The sequence below is a fragment of the Copadichromis virginalis genome, linkage group LG19, assembly GCF_057382275.1.
Source record: "Copadichromis virginalis isolate Kocher_CV1m ecotype Utaka linkage group LG19, C_Virginalis_male_GT1.1, whole genome shotgun sequence".
In the NCBI taxonomy this organism is placed as follows: domain Eukaryota; kingdom Metazoa; phylum Chordata; class Actinopteri; order Cichliformes; family Cichlidae; genus Copadichromis; species Copadichromis virginalis.
Genome location: NC_140636.1, coordinates 17,752,351 through 17,768,105, shown reverse-complemented (window position 1 = coordinate 17,768,105; position 15,755 = coordinate 17,752,351).

Here is a 15,755-nt window from a genome sequence, read left to right as displayed (position 1 = left end):
ATGGTCCCGCCTGCACACTCGCTTTTCTCTTCTTATCCTTCTCACGCGTGCAGATGTCAATATATTTGTTTGCGCTGCGCTTCAGCAGACGAATTCTACAGGGTGGCTTCTTTCAAGTAGCGGCTAATTTCAAAAGCAGTGTTTCAAACAGCTCAATATACACTCACTGGTCACTTCAAGGGGGTTGCACCCCCTTTTGCGCTCAGAACCGCTTTAATTTTTCATGTCATGGATTCAACTTTAAGATTTTGATCCATGTTGGCACATTTGCTGCAGATGCAGCTGTGTGATGCATGATGCCACATGATGCTGCGGGATCCACGATGCAAATCCCCTTTTCCACCACTTCCCAAAGCTGCTCTACTGCTGAGGCCATTTGAGTACAGTGAATTCATTGTCGTGTTCAAGAAACCAGCTCGAGATGATTTTGTGCAGTTGCCAAACACTCACAGGAGGCTGTTTGTGTGGAGTCTGGCACACGTCGAGCCTTGCTAGCAGAAGTTGCAGTATTTATCAGAAACAAACCAAAGTCAAACAAAACTTTACTCTGTGAGATCAAAGAGAACAGGAGAAGAAGATGTGTTGATGTGAGGTGTTGCTGAGAATTCTGGTTTATTTCAAGAAAATATTTTATTTTAAGAAAAATGTCAGTACTGGGGTACAGTTTACAGTCACTTTCTGTGGATTTCTGTGGTCACAACTAGGTTAGGTCCTGGGTGAGAGCAGTGATAAGAGAGAGACGCTCTTTAAAAACTTATCTTGTGATGAAATCAGCAATTTTTTTTCTTTAATTTGACTGGATATTTTGTATTTGCACTTAATTCAAAATAAATTCCAAGATAGCTGACGAATGCCAGGACCTCTAGAAGGGATTTGGTAGAAATCATCAATTTGAACTCTCACTTGCCAAATTCCACCTTTATATCAGCTAGGAGTGGGAAAGCAGCCATAATGGCTTAGACTTGGAATGACGGCCAAATCTACAAAGAGCGGTGAACGTCAGAGCAGCAGCAGCAGCACAGGAGATGATTATAGCCTGTTCACAAAGAAAATACACGCTATTATGTGACACATTTCTATGTGCGTCATCAGCCTCTTTGTTGGTTAGTTTAATCATTTTTCACATGGCTGTTTTTCTGCAAGAACCTTTGCCCTTTTCTTCTTTTCTTTGACATCTCTGATAATCAGTTTGCATTGTGTTAATTAACACTGATTTGTTTCTTTGATACAGTGGTTTGTCGGTGCTGTCCTCAGGACCCACGGAGCTCCTGGTCATCTATCTTACCAGTTGGTTAATTGCAGTTAATTGCATTCACCTGCCATCGCAGGTGTCAAATAATCGCTCATTAGATGCCTGGAATAAAAAACAGCAGGGGTGTGAAACTGCAGGATGGAAAAGTACTGGTTTGAAAGAAGTGAGGAAAAAAAACTTAAAAGGTTATTTCTTCTAAAAGAAGTGGGTCAGTCAATGAGCTCGAACACTTTCCAAACAACTTCAAAATAGCCAATCGATAGAAATTCTCATTAATTTCAGCCGTTCGTTCATCTAACTTTCAAAGGAAGGCAAGGGTTTCACACAAACAGGGGATAATTAATGCTGCCTTTTGTGAAGTGTTGTGGTGTTTGCACCAGCAGTTATGCATTAAATTGGCTGGTAATAATAACCCCTCGTGCACTGTCTGCATCATTCATCTGTGACAAATGAGCTCAAGAGATTCCGTGGTCATATTTCATTTGTTTTCTCAATCCAGTGAGGTGAATATTTTCTGTTTTAGCATTTAATTTCATAATGCTTTATTATACCCACCCACAGTCTCCTGGCATAACTGTGGCATGGCTGAGCTTCCTGCTGTCAGCTGAGTAAGTGTCGCTTTCAGCCACATGGGAAGAAAAGCAGGCAAAAGTCCGATTTGTTAATGCGACTCACGCTGCGTGCAGGTGCAGGAAGAGTTTAGGTTTCTATATATATACTGCGACCTAAGACAAAGTTTGATTTTCATAAAGGTCTCAAAAGCAGATAAAGAGAACCCAAACAGGCGAATTAAATGAAAATATTATACCCTGTCATTTATTCCATATATCAAATAATCAGATGTTACATATCTGTTGAAAGCTGAATTCAGAATGTGATGTTTTTCGGTCACAGGGATTGCAATGGGCATCAGGGCTCTGACACCTACAGGAGCTGCCATGAAGTTCCCGGCATACAGTTCTGGTGCTGATGTTAATGCCAGAGGAGGTTTGGACCTCAGTGGTTAGTGAAGCAGAGCATTGCTGACTTTTACTCACTGGGCGCCGTTAGGACTCAGCAACCGTGCTCTGTAACTTTATGTGGTTTGATACTCTGTGGCTGAGCTGCTTTGGTTCCTCAACGCCTTTACAATAATAACACTTTCAGTTTACTGTACGATAGGAATGAAGAAATGTCATTAACTGACTTGTTGTGGGAGTGGCATCCTACGTATTACAATACTACTTTTACAGAGTGCATGGTTAGGTGCTTGATTTTATACACCTGGTAGCAGGATGGAAAAGATCTGAATTCAGAAATTAAGAGATGTGGCCCAACATATTGTCCATGCAGTGTATGGACAAATTTCAAAACTAAATTTAGAAGAGCTGAAGGCCTCTCTTCCATTGGCTAATCTTTCCTAATGTGTAACCAGGAGAGCACTAACCGTGAATAGTGCGCAGGGCAGGGCTGCAAGGAGAAAGTCACTGCTCATCTACAAAGATCATGTGGACAAGCAAAAACCTCCCGTTTGGAAAAAGAAAACCACTGAATAGTAGCATGAGAACTATATTAGTGGACAGTTTATATCTGTTTTGATGCATCTATTTCTGGACTGGTCATCATCACTGATGGAGAAATGAATTCTGATTATACCAGCAAACTCTAAAGGTCAGTTGCAGGACATTTGTCTGTGAGCTGAATTATAAGATAAACTGGGTCATGCAGCAAACTGACAACGCTCAACACAGAAGGCTTCTACTCCGTGAAGAATGAATGGTATGGATTAAAACTATAAGATTATAACCCAAGAAGTACCTTAGGCAACATTTTCATGTGAGGAAATCCACCATCATCCACGAGCTGAAGCTGTTCTGAACCAAGGAATGAGTTTTTCCCCAAAGCGATGCACAGGACTGGTCAGCATTTACCACAAATGGCATTGTTCTTTAGATGCAAAGGTTAACATTGCTTTTTCCTCTTACAGAAATATTACAAAAGTAGCATCGGATAATATCCCTCAGTAAATCAATTTCAAAACACAAAACTGTCACAACCCTTTCAAACCAGAAGTCAGCACACTGAGTGTTTCTGCTCACTCATCACGCAGATAGAGAGCAACGTTAGCCCTAATTCAGTGTTTAATCTGCCACTCTCCTTTTACCTCTTATTACAGAATATTCAACTTTTTTTTTCCCATTGACCAGGCAAACTGTGAAAACGCAATCACCACATTTCGGATTTACATCTCAGTAGACTTTAAATAAAAGAGGACACCATCTTATATGCATTTCAAAGAATGACGCCCTCCTTGCACAAGTCGTGCACAAACAAGACATTTACAGACAGCAAACAAAGAGTTGTAGTGATACTTCAAAGCACTGACACTGTACTGCATACATGCAATAAAAAGGTGGAAAGTATATTATGTTGCCTGCAGCAGTCTTGGGGATTATATAATGTATAAGCCAATACTTCCCTTGCAAAGACTAACAATATCATTGCTGCTCTTGTAGAGAACAGAGATATCCTTCAAAATACACAGAGCTTTCTTTTTATAGATATGTGTAGTGGTATGTAGTATTTAGTAATATGACAGTAAGTGCTTCTGCCAGCCTGCATATTTATTATGAATACCCCTAAAACAAAGCCACAACCTTCACATCATTACACCGTGTCATCCTGGAGCTGTGTTTGCCTTTAGTGGATTAGTACACATTAATACACATTAAACACACATTTTATTCATAACACAATGCGCTGTGCAGTTATCTTGTACCGAGTCTCTTGATGCAGTGTTTGTTTAATAAGGACATTTACATTTTTAAAAAAATATATTCAAATTGCAGCTTTTCTGCTATTATTTTATGCTTCGAGGACTTTGCAGTCACTTGCTGCCTTTGTGTAGCACAAAGTGATGCAGCCTCCGACTATTCAACGCCCACCTCGGAGCCACTTGTCACTTCTTCGCGGCTGTTATCTCTCAGTAATTCCCAAACAAGTGCATTTGTGCAAGACTGTATAACAGATCGGGGCGTTGTGAATTGACTGTGCATCATAAATCGGCTTTGTGTTTTTGTTAATTGCTCCTCTTGGTTGTATGCAGCACAGAATTAAGCTTGAGTTACAAAACTACAGCTGGAACTATACAAATCAGGAGCTTGAACAGTTACAGTAACAGTAATCACTGTGGTACACGCACTAAAAATGGTAAATGGCCTGTATTTGTATAGCGCTTTGCTAGTCCCTAAGGACCCCAAAGCGCTTTACACAACCTGTCATCCACCCATTCACACACACATTCACACACTGGTGATGGCAAGCTACAGTGTAGCCACAGCCACCCTGGGGCGCACTGACAGAGGCGAGGCTGCCGGACACTGGCGCCACCGGGCCCTCTGACCACCATCAGTAGGCAACGGCTGAAGTGTCTTGCCCAAGCAGGCTAAAACCTCGGGGCACTAATGGCCCGTTTCTAGCTCTGTGGTCTGAATCCTCGTCCTCTCATTACTGCTTCCATATTCTCGTATACCAGGCATTGGTGGTAAAGTGATTTCATTACACACGCTGAACACTCTGCTGCTTGCTATTGCAGGAGGTTGCCAAGTATTTGCTACTCCCTCCTGCCCAATTTACCTCCCACATGTCAGTAAAGATGGAAGGAAGACTGCAGTGTTCCTTTCACACGCTGCTCTTAAGTCGCAGGGGGCTTCGGTGGTGATAAAGTGGTTAATATTCATGCCTACTGTGCAAACCACACATGAGCCTCTAAATTCAGACAACCTTCCCTTTTTGCAGATTCTGTATTAGTAAAAAATACAGTATCATAAGTGCTTTTTATGAAGTTATTTATTCTTCTATGTTTTTAAAGGATGGTCTTAAAACCTTGATGATGGTCTAAAGCATCTTTACATTTTTACATAGGTGTTCTTTTCATAGGGATTGAGATCTGAGGTGATGCTTCGTTCTGTGAGTGGAGAACTGGACTCAAACCGTGCAGGTAAAACGGTCCCACAGCATAACAGAGCTGTTGAATCTTCTCACTGTAGGAGTCAGTGATTTGGTTTTTTCCTTATTACATCATTTATCTGTATATGTCACCCTTAAGCTCTTTCCCCTAATGTTTCTTATTCATATTCAGAACAAGGGCACTTTTACATTAATGCTCATCACAGCTTCCTTATACCCCTCGCAGGGAATAAAGCAGGAGATCACCGCAGACTGTGACGTAGGTATGAGGAGTTTCATTAAGTCTCAGATCTGTCCTAGATGATCCTTATCACAGAAAAGTCTTTGTTGTTAAGTCCATAAAATTCTCATTTGAAATTTGATTAGTCTCACACTCAGGCTCATCATTTCATCCACTTCTGAACAATTTTGAAGATGTCTCTTGCGTCGGACCTCAAAAACCGCCATCCTTCAACTTGATTTTTATTCTCGGTGAGTGGACAAAGTTGACAGCAACCGCATCTGGAAAGCGTCCAGGTGATGCGATTGCACTTGTTCAAAAAGCTTCTCCACTTTCAGCGTGTTCTGAGCTAGGACGAGATGGCGAGTTGGCATGCACCACAGTTCAGATCATTTCCTCTTAATGTTGAGTCTCAGACACCTGAAGGCATTGCAGTCAAACCACAGATACAGTGTCGCCTTTGGGGAGCAATTCATGATGGATGCTGAGGTTGTAAATTGTGGCAGGGAGACATCCAAAGGTCAAATAATCCTACCAGCACAGTTTAAGATCACCCTTTTACATCTTGTGTATTTGAATCCAGTTTACTGGGGAGTAAATTGCTGGCATTATATCTTGGTTTGGTGCAGTTACTGTCTGGAGCCTCATTACACTCTTGTCTTTGTAATCTCTTGGCTCTGGCTCTGCTTTCACTGTAGAGACATAATGGTGTGATCCGTCTTCTCATCTTTACAGGTTAAGGCAATGTCCTAATGTCATTAACACCCCAACCTAAAACAGACGCTGTACATCGGCCGTGTCCATTCCCATCTTCACTTTTTTTTTTTCAAACAGTAAGAGCACTACAATTTTAAAATACAATGAAGCCTATTATATGCTTCAGGTGAGAGTGTTTCCTGCTTTTAGGCTGCTCTCCTCTGCTCTCTGTTTCACCTCGTGTATGTGCTTGTGTGACACAGCAGTCAACTCTCACACGGAGATGAAATAAAAGAAGTTCACATAAGTTTAAATTATTTGGGAGGGACTGGCTGATCGTTGCCAAAGTGCTCTCTGCTAGCCCGTTTTTACTTTCACACTCATCCCTTTAGACATTTATTTGCAAAACCAAAACCAGATAAACTTGGATTACAACACAGAAAGAGAGAGTGTGCCTGTGTTCATCGCCTACTAAAGACAAATTCACTTTACTGTATCTTTATATGGCAGATTTGTTCGCTGCTATAATGTTCAAACTCTCGCTTGTATAACCTTTAAAAGAGACCAAAAATAAATAAATAAAAGTTCTTCCCAAAATGTCAAAGTTAAAGAAAGTAACCACAAGGTCACTTCTGCACCCATTAAAACAATTTCTATGAGTCTACAGTATTTTGATGTTACTGAATGTCAAATAACATTGCTTTTTTTCTTCTTCTTTTTTCTTTTTTTACTCAGGAAAGTCCTATTAAGATCCAAAATATCTGTGTGTTGGGTGTTTACTTCAGACCGTGACCTTTAAGCAGTGGCAATGCACAAGCTGAGTCAGTCTCTGGGGAACTGCAACAACGGTGGCGCAGCACATCAGCTGGAGGTGCTGCTGTTTGTTTAAGGGCGACCTGTCACACAACCTAATATCTAAGGCCTTATGCAACCCCGCTGTAGTTCATATGATCACCTAGAGACTGGTCAGGCATGAGCTACCTCAGTGCAGGGCAGATGGACCTGTGGAAGGTGTAAAGTTTATATAACTGTCCCACTTCATGCCTCGCTACATGCAGTTTGAGATTCGTGTTGACAGTTGCAAAATGTGCACCAGAGAAGGAATGAATTTCTCCCCGAAAAGTTTCTATGTTTAAAGCCGCCCAAGAAATGTTCACAGCACTGGTGTGCTCAAGCATGACCCTGTTTATACCACATGACATCCATGTACTCAGTACCCCATAATGACACCAACCTTGTACAAGCAGCCTGGTCCCAGGGCTGGCACAGACGCAGAATACCTTTGGCATGGCGAAGTCAAGACGGCGTGGTTGTTTTCTTTCAGGCCTCAGAGATGAGACCAAATGGTGTGCCTTCTGTCCCTGTTGTTTCTGCCTTTCTGCACAACCTCTGCATGAGTGCGGGCGACATTTATGATGTAAACCAGATGCTTGTGACCCTGAGGCTCCATTGCTACCAGGCTCTGGGACACGGGAAGAAGGCTGTGTTGAGAAAAAGGAAACATCCTGCACTTGGCGGTCACTTAGCCCCTTACATCTTTTAATAAGGTTTATTACTTTTATGCTTTTAAATTACACAAGAGGTACCAAGCTTTTTTTTCTTAATCTCTCCCTTTAAATAATACAGTCCCCATCCTCCCAGTTTTTAACCATTTAGTTGTAACCAAAAAGCTGCCTTAATATATTCACTAAAATGCAATGTATTTTACTTAGTCCTACATTACATGAGTTTTTTGTGTCTTTTTAACTACTCTATAATGAGTTCTGGGCAGAACTGGAAAGCCAAACAAATTAGTATTAATTCAGAACAAATTAGACGATTGTGAAAGTGACTTTTACTTCATGATGCGTAATTAGTGTTATTCGGATCCAGCTGTGTCTGCTTGGCGTATATGAAATAGGTTGTCACCCTCAAATTAAGTTTACAATCTCCTCATCTGACCTTTTGAGTCAGATTAGAAAGAAAGAAAATTAAAATGTCACATTCCCTATGTTTTCATCACTGGGGATATTACAGTGGAAAAATATTTCCTATTTATTAATCAAAAATGTCAAAATGCAAATTGATTGTATTTACAGATTTATCTGCATTTGCTGGCTATTTTGTTAGATACACCTTGCTAGTACTGTGTTAAGCTCTCCTTTGATTTTAGCTGCCTTAACTCTTCATGAGATGGATTAAACAAGGTACTGAAAAGTTTACTTAGAGATTTCAGTCTATGTCGACATGATAGCATCACACAGTAATTGCAGATTTATCAGCTGCACATATGAATCTGTCATATGACTCTAATTCATGACTGTGGAAGCAGAGTACGGTGAACTCATTTGTTCAAGAAAAGACTGAGATGATTTGAGCTCTGTGACATGGTGTGTCATCCTGCTGCAGGCATCCATCAGAGGATGGGTCTGCTGTGGTCACAAAGAGATCAACATGGTCAGCAACAGTAATGCTCGTCTGGTACTAAATGGCTCAAACAGCGCCAGTAAAATATTGGCCACACCATTACACCATCAGTATCCTAAATGGATGACAGGAGTCAGAATGGATCCACGCTTATATGTTGTTTAAATTTCTGCTATCCAAATTTTGAATCATAAATCAAGACTTTTTAGACCAGAAAAAGTTTCTTTTTCACTGAAGGAAGTCACACCCAGTATGGTCTCCTGCTGCTGAAGCCCATCTGCTTTAAGGTTTAACACGTCGTGCATGCAGATACACTCTTCTTCTTCTCTTACTGGATGTTTTCTCCTTTCAGATCATTCTCTTTAAACGTGCAGAAAAATCAGCGCTTTCTGAAAAACTCAGATCAGGCCATCAGCAACCATGCCAGGTTCAAAGTCACTTAAATCACCTTTCTTCCCCATGCTTGAACTTCAGCAGGTCACTGGATTGGCTGATTAGATATTTGCATTAATGAACAATTGAACAGGTGTACCTTAATAAAGAGCAAGTCTATTTGCTGTCAGTTAAAAACATATTCACAACATTTTTGAAGGATTCTGCAATGACATGAGTACACATTTATGAATATTTACCATGACAATGTTAAGTCTTTATTTATCATGTATTGATCAAGCAAGTTAAAACTTTCTGTTCAGTCTCTGCATGATACACAAACAAGTTTTATATGCAACATTTATAGTCTTTACTCTGCTACCTCATGCACAATTTATTGGAAATTTAGTCTTAAGGCAAAGCATTAAAAGCATTCTATACACACTGTTTACCTGTTTAATGTTTAATGTACAATATAGCTGTGTTTTCCCAAATGGGATCTGCCAAATGTTAGCATGACACAGACATAAAAATCTATTATTTAAATGGTTGCAAAAGGAATAAAAACCACTTACAATAAAGAGCACAGGCCTGGGGAAGCTTCTATGCTTGAACTAAATTATGTTGTCAGTGTGCTACATGCTCGCATTGATCAACAGGTTGATAATTGGTAGGTCATTTGTTAATTACCAATAAACACGGTAAGTGCAGCTCCGAGAGAGATGAGAACTTAAATGGATTTGTCATAAAAATGAACGTTTTATTTCTGGAGGGATGTTTGAACTTCAAATGAAACATGAATGACTCCAGCAGGGCAATCCAGTCTGATAGTTGGAAAGATATTTCCCTCCAAACCTGAAATGTCAACCTAATGGTGACTCTGAGTGAGTGAGTCTGCTCCATCCTCTGGGAACAATGCACGTCTGGACAAAAATGTCAAAGTAAGCACTCAAATAGTTGTTCAAACATTTCAGTTTGGACTGAAGTGTTGATCTGAGTGACTTACTCTGCTAACCATCCGCCCCCTATCATCCCCGGAGTCACGGTGATGGCATAAAAATATCAAAAACGAAAACACGGCAGCTTTTTGTTGAGGCTGTGCAAACAAAACGGAGGTCAAAACTGCAGAAGAAATGAATGTTCTATGAAAGCGAGAAAGACCATCAGCTCATTTATATAATGTATGCTACCATAACATACTGTATGCTTTAGAGTGCACTAACAAAGTGATAATGCTGCAGGCTTTAGACACATGGCAACACAGAGATAAAGGCAGCATAAATAAATACACAAGCTTAATCTGTATGAATTATTTCTGTGGGGAACAAACTGTCATAGTTGAAGCTGATTTAAATTCCTGGACCCTGCTATAAGCTCTTAAATCAAAGGACTGTCTTGAGAAACGCTAATGGAGGGATTACCGCCCTGTACTTAACATGATTGTTTTGTTTTTCCCTTTTTAATTGAGGTTCAGTGACAGAGCTCGCTAAATTAGAAGTTGGAAGTTAATGTAATTAAAGCTACTTTACGACAGAAAAAACTCAGAAATATTTCATGTTGACACCACGAGTAATGGAAATGTAATAAATTATGGAGCAATAAAAAGTGTAAATGGCTCTAGACGTTTCAGATTGTGCTTTATTTCTTTTGAAGCATGGTTGCCATAGATGCCAGAACTGTGTCTGCTCCTCTTTGGTCTCCGGTTCTGTCTTTACTGTTTCTATTTTGGTCTCGCTCTCAGTCCAAAGTGTCAGGCGGCGCAGGAGGGAAGTAGCAAGCCAGTCTTTCACCACAGGGAGAGAAGTGGAGTGCTGGCTTGTCTCGCCGGTACCCCATAGAGACGTTAGCCCCACAGGTACATGCTAATGAAGACAGTGAAATCAATATTCCTGCCATCCTCCCCACAGCGACACACATGCATAAATTTGTATTTCTGTACTTGTGGGAACCTTCCATTGACTCCTGTTAGTCCCCATTTTCAGACCTGAAAGGTGAAATAGAACCTCGGGTAGATTGTGACTGTTCAGGGTTACTGCTTTCGGAGCGCCTCCAAAACTCAGCAATTCACTGGATGTTGAGCAAAACTTTCTTTTTTCACTTCTTTGTTTGCAAATTGAATTATTAATTTGTTCCTTTTTTATAAGCAGGTCAGGCTGTTTGTTTTTGCTAAGCTAACTCTTAGCAAAAACACTTGTTGCTAGAGAGAAGCCAAGCTGCCTCATGCTACAGTCACAGTCTTGACAACAGCGGTTGGAGACGGCTGACTTTTACATTGTTTCAAAGATGGGAAGCTGGTCGGTGACCACTCACAGACCAGGTGATTAAAATTGCATTAAGACATTTTATCTCAGACTGACTTCAAGTTAGCAATTCTATGCAGTCTGAAATGATGTGGCAATTTACTGTGATACACCAGCAAAAACTGAAAATGTGTCATCATCTGCATACACAGAAATACACATTAAGCAGAAATTCACATCGACTATTTGCATCTTTAGATCTGAAACCAAAATTCCTTCACAAATAGTGACAGAGTCGCTGCAGGACAGCAATGTAACTGCAAAATGACATAGGCGCTCGGCACCCCTGCTTTTATATAGGAATATAACCTGAATACAACCAGCTGTCAAGTTGAGTTGAATCCCCTACTGTAAAGAAATACATCACTGATGAGCTGCACTCATCTCTGTTGACTGACTCAGATTGATTGCAGAGTGTTTGCAGTCAGTCTGAAGCTGATTGCAGTCTCAGGGCAACCTGTGCAATTGCTTTGCAGTTGAAAGTAAGTAAAATAGCCACAGCGAGATATTGAAAAGAAATGAGGGTGTGAGCGAGGACCAGAAAAGCTTTTTTAATGAATGTATATGTAACATGATAATCATTTTAAACAGAGGTTTGATCACCTTTCGACGTGAAAAATCGTAAACATTTTTTCTTTTTGTTACTTTCGACTGTGCAACTTTGTATGTCAGGATGAAGATGTCTGTAAGAAGCACTGCTATATTAGGCTGACGCTTCAGCCACACTTTGACAGTTAAATATTGTGACTTTCACTTCATCTGAGCACACCTTTACAGACTGGGTCATCTGGATCATTCCATGTAAAGAATGAAAAAGTAGAAAAAAAGTTTCTACCTTCCCTCTTTTCTCCACTGATTGTTTTTATTTTTTGTGTAAAAGCAGAATGTTTAATTAATGTATGTCAGTTTTATTTTGGGGTTTTTTCCGGGGGGAAAAAAAGGTTACCCAGTCCAGCACCTGAAACCTGAGAAATGTCATAATTCATGCTTTTATTTCCTCTCAGTTTGATTATCGTAATGGTGTTTCAACAAATTTCAACCAAACTGCTCTACACTGACTCTACACTGGCTGACCATTTAATTTAGAGCTGATTTGAGGGTGTTACTGTCTGTAACACTGAGTCTGCGGCCCAGTGTTTTTGTGTGTTTTAGGTATATTCTTTGATTGTTGTTATTCATGGGTTTTGGTTCTGCTTGTTATAGATTTTGTTCTATGATTTTGGTTTCTGTTATTTTGCTTTTCTCATGTTCCTCCTCGTGTCATGTCTCATCTCCTTGTTTCCTCTGTCTCTCTGGTCAGTCAGGTCTCTGTGTTATACTTCCTGTTTTACTTTGACGGTCCCTTGTCTCATGTCAATGTTTCTAGTTTTGCTTCTTTTGTCTTGTTATGTCTAATTAATCCCAGCTGTGTTCCCCTCCTGTCTCCCATTCCCTGATTACTCCAGCTGTATTTAAGCCCTGTGTTTTCCTTGCTCTGTGTTGCATTGAACCCTCACTGTTGTGTTGCTCTCTGCTTGGCCCTGGTTACTTTTCCTAATTCATGTTTCTTAGTTTCTAGTGTCCATATTCAGGTTTTGGTTTGCTTTTTGTGAAGTTTATTTCTTATGAAAACTTTGTCCAGCATTTAAGCTGCGCTTCGAGTTTATTCCTCCATCTGAGTGTCCTGCATTTGGGTCCTACATCCTGCATGCCACACAGCACCAACCATGACAGTTACCTCTTACTTTTCCTGACTGGACTCCAGAATATATATTAAAACTACTGTCCTAGACCAACCAGTGCACAGCCTGAGATCCTCCGGCACAAGTCTGCTCACTAGTCCTACCTCACACTTAAAGACAAAAGACAATAAAGTGTTTGCAGTTTGGGATGGAATGACCTGCATGAGGAGCTCCAACTCGCTTTATCAGTCTTCTCTCTTATATCATTGTTAAAGACTCATTTATATGGTAGCGCTTTCATATAAATTTTATTTTATATGTTTGACATTCTTAACTTTCCATCATTTTATTCTTTTACCTTTTTAAATTTGATGTTAAACTCTTGTTTTCTTAACCATTGAGTCACTTTGTTCTTATTCTTGTTTTATCGTTGAACTTGAGTCTTGCATGGCCTTTTGTAATTGCTATGCTAATACATAAAATGTAACCAATATAATGACTATTATTTTTAGATTCATGTTTTGCTAAAATTTAATTAACTATAAATGTAAAATTAAGTGAAGCTCAGCATTAAGTGAAGATAAATTACTTTATCTGGTCCTAAATATAATCTTTACTTTTAATGTACACCTGGGCCCAAAATAGTGACATATAATTTTTAAACAGTTTTTGTGGGAACATTTTGTCCTCGCAAGAATAGTAGTGTAAGAAAACACTCACAGTTATTTCATATCTTCATTATACCATCTGAGTCGGCGGGGTCCCCCGTGACTAAGCTACAGTGTGTCACAAAAGATTAAAATGAGGGAACGATAAGGGGAAATGTGGCGCGTATGAATAACAAAGGTAAAGGCATGAATGGATAGAAGGTGATTACAGATTAAAAGTCTCACAGGGCAAAGCGAAGAAAGAAGAAATGAGTGGAAAAGGGGGAAGCGGAGGTAGAAACACAGATCCCACAGGCGCTCCTCGTTTTCTCGTCCCATGCTGTGAGCTGCTGTTCTCTGGTAAAAGCAAAATGATTAACTTGGAAGACTGAAGTCCCACCATACCCAGCGGCAAGAAAGCGCAATATAAAATGGGACTTCCTGTAAAAACTTTCAAAATTAAATCATATGAGGAAAAAATTATTACTGTTCATTCCAGGTGTGAGGATCATCCAAGAGGCACGCTGTTGCTCTTGACTTCTTAAAACCCTGATAAGCTTATGTAGGAGTCTCAGCATCATCCACCTGTGATGTAAAGGTTTGTTTTTGGTTCAACAGAAATTGATTGGAGCATTGATTAGTGCCTGTTGTGTAGAAAGCTTTGGAGTTGATGCTAATGTGACATTCTGATCTGATTCATCAAGAATGAGTCATCATCATCGTCATCATCGTGCCTCTTCTTTTCCATCTTCTTCTGTTGAGTGCCCAAAGAATGAAATATTTGGATGAATTAATAAATCCTTCTTTAATTCTTCATATCATAAAATGTATTTTTACTATTTAAAAGCTGGAATCACAACATTTATTTTTAATACCTGATAATATCCTGGATTTATAAATGAGTCCAATTTTGATTTTAACCTCTAACATGACAGGTTGATGTTTAAGCATATTATATTGCATCATTACCACTATTATGTTTCACGTAAAAGAAAACAGATCGTAACATCTCACTTCCACCATAGCTTTGATAAGAAAAGCCCAGCTGATAGAAAGCAAAGAGCTTTTCCAAGTGTTTAAGCACTTTATCAATAATTCCCTCATTCAATGCATTATTTCAATTTGATCTTCTATGCTGGATAAGAGGATAAGTAAAGTGTTTTTTCTCTTTTAAGGTGGGAAACGGAGGGATGGGGGGGGGGGGGGTTATCTGACATACACTGTTGTTTATAGCTTCCACAATCACTTCTTATTATAACTTCCTTAGAGTAGACAAATAGCTGCACATAGTAGTGTCTATATGATGGAAAACATACTGTCCTTTTCCATTATCCACTATGTGCATATCTTAGTCCACCTTAAGCCTTGTTTTAGCTTTTCAGAAGAGGCCTCCTCACCCTTTGAGACCACTAGGACACAGCATTCTTTTGACTTGACTTTTGCTGAATGGAGTCTCGCATTATTTATTAAAATATTCTTTATCTATCATGCCATCTTGTACAAGGCAACAGTTTCCACTTTGTGGGACTTCTTCTCACTAAACAAAGTTTAATTTGGTGCTGTGCTCTGTTTCATCTGCCTGATCTTGCTTTGAAAACAAAGTTGGAGTTTCCACCGTGTGCTTTATACCTCCATGCACTGCCTCCTTAAGTCTTGCACCCAGAAACATCCTCTGTGATTACCCAGATTATCATCTGGCCACTTAGCACTAATGCAATGCTTCCCGCCATCACAATGCTACTAAGTCAACTGTAAACGAGATCCATTTTAATAACAGCTGAACCAAGACTGCAAATTGGCTTTAGATGAACAAGATTAAAACCACCACAGGTTCAAATAAAAGCTGCTTCTTTGGAAGGACGTTGTAATAAAATCTGTCTTTTGTACATTGAATATGTACGTTCACTGGCCACTTTATTAGGTACAGCTGATTATGTTCTCAGTGGCAGAAACTAAATCGATTTAGTCATATAGACAAGGTCAAATTGAGCTGTTGAAATTCAAAGTGTGTATCAGACTGAGAAATAAAGATGATATACGTGACTTGGCCAAGCTGACAGGAAGGGATGAGTAAGTAAAATTATCATTTAGGACAACCAAGTCGTGCAGATGAGCACCTCTGAAGAACATGTCTTTGGCCCATTGGAGTTTTGTTGCATCCCTCAACACATCCCCATCTTATGAAAGTTCATTCAGGCAGTATATCTCTCCACGTCAAAAAGTTCAAATCATCCCAAACTGGTTCCTTGAACA